The sequence below is a fragment of the Saccoglossus kowalevskii genome, chromosome 2, assembly GCF_978046115.1.
Source record: "Saccoglossus kowalevskii chromosome 2, keSacKowa6.1, whole genome shotgun sequence".
NCBI lineage: Eukaryota > Metazoa > Hemichordata > Enteropneusta > Harrimaniidae > Saccoglossus > Saccoglossus kowalevskii.
In genome coordinates, this window is record NC_140642.1 from 5,487,274 (window position 1) to 5,489,388 (window position 2,115).

At 37.5% G+C, this 2,115-nt stretch overlaps 1 long non-coding RNA gene across 1 annotated transcript; it reads right to left on the reverse strand.

Annotated features, from left to right (window-relative positions):
- Nucleotides 1-542: 542 nt before the first annotated feature.
- On the reverse strand, nucleotides 543-1,852 carry LOC146748071 (uncharacterized). Its single transcript, XR_014931045.1, has 3 exons — nucleotides 1,776-1,852; nucleotides 1,525-1,654; nucleotides 543-1,124 (listed from the first exon to the last, which is right to left on the reverse strand). It is a non-coding gene; the product is annotated as an uncharacterized LOC146748071 (long non-coding RNA).
- Between the last annotated feature and the right edge of the window lie 263 nt (nucleotides 1,853-2,115).

The window sequence follows — 2,115 nt, forward strand, 5'->3', positions numbered from 1 at the left end:
GTTATCAATTTAACGTTGATTACATTTGTTTTAATTCAGTCGATGATACTGGACCATCAGCGCCTACATACCAAAGTCAGACGAATTCTATCATTGCTGAACAAGTGTCTTCTACGGGAGTTGTGCATTTTAACCATAATTAATTTGAAACGAACCTGTTAGCTCGTTATATTTGTGAAATATCTTTGTTAAAATTTTGACGACCTAGCGTCAGACATGTACATATGTAAAATAGTTAGATTCCCTGTTCTTATGTTTCCCATTTCGGGTTTGGTTACCTTCATGAGATGGTCAAAATATAGAAATATCAGAGAAATGAACTTAATCACAACGTGTGTGATATTCCCCGCTCCAGAAAGCACTAGAAGCTTTGGTGTCGTGGGAAAAACTAATTTATATAAATCAGTATTACGACAGGAACACGGCATGTATATATGATCGAGAATATCGCTACCGGAAAGATGGTGTGCATCTCTCTAAAAACACATGATAGAAAACAGACATCGTAACATTATGTTATTTAAAAGACGTGACATCAAAACTGCATTTAAAATATTTTTATTGATAAAGAGAAACAGAATGGCATTGTTCACCTTTCGTGAAAAACTTTGATAACATCGCCAGAGTACGTCATACTGAGATAAATATCTAATTAGAAGTCGACAACTGTTAAATGTACGTGCTCGTCAGTAAACATCTCATTGCATCTCCACATGTGTTCATTTTCATGCCGTCATTTGGGACTTTCGGGCAATCATAAAATGAAAGCAAGAGGGAGTACCAATTCATATATTCATAAATCATGTATCCAAAGCCATATTGGACAAGCTGAGCATGTGACATCATCAGCATTGCGTCTATGTGATATTCTGTAAGTTTTAAAAATATAAGTTTAAAAACTATAAATCTGACGATAAAATGTTATGTACATGAATTCATATCTCGCGATAACGTTGTGGGTTACATGCTCTCACGTCATTGCACGGATACTCGATGATAAGTATATCATGTCACCACGAGAAATATCCTGCTTCGAGAATCGCCTGGTTACTGTTTTGCTAACGTGAGTATCAAGGAGGTAAGCACTACGCCAACCAACGAAGTCATAGCGCTGGCTGTGCTTTCTGTAATCAAGAGAAGAACAATAACAGTATTAAATTAATAGATTCAACGTCTTGGTAACGGCAATTCAGCTGTGTTTGATAGTTATGTCGGAAACAGCGTGACAGATCATGATCAGTACGAACATTCTTGTTGATATCATGCTTTCAGTGGTAATAATGATGGTGGTTACTGGGAGTTGCATCCCACCAAGTTTGAGATGGTTGTCTGTCTCCAACACGTGAGGAGGTGATAAAATACCTTTTTATGGAGGGGGACAAAGTCGGCATAACGGAATCTAAAACCGAAAACCACGAAAATACTAAAAAAGCACCTTTGTTACAGACGATCATGTGCCGGCAATTGCATTAAAATGGCAGCTTTGTTTTTTTACGTAAAAAAAGTTATTGGTAATTGACCTACCTACAGTTGGTCCTGTATCAGTTGAGTTGGCGTTCTCGTCTGTTACAGATTCTGTAATCACTGGCTCTGCCGTCTGGGCCTGTATAGCTGCGATATACACGGCTAACACGCATAGAAGAGCTAAAGATACCTAGAAAAAGTATAAAACAGGTGGCTTAAAATATGTAAGGCGATGTCATCGACAAGCTTGCAGGTATAACGAATATGCTCTATTTTGAAGAATCTATAAAAAAAAAACTTTTGAAACGTACCTTGCTCATATTCATCATTATTGAAAGATGTTCAAATCTAAAGACCTATTGCTACACTGTGAATCGACGGCGTCTATGAGCAATTTGGGACGATTCATTGCCTATTAATATGAAAATACAACAAAGATAGTGCCAGGATGTATCATGGTCGTCATAGTTATGAACCTTCTAAACAAGACGCCATTGGTCAATGTTTGTAACATAATCTCTAACTGGAGCAAGGTACAAGGGGCGGTGCATATGATGAACACAACAACTAATACCATGACTACGCTTTATACATGCTTTCACGTGAATCAACAAGCCGTACGTGTCGTCTTTTTTCTCAAGTGAGATCTGT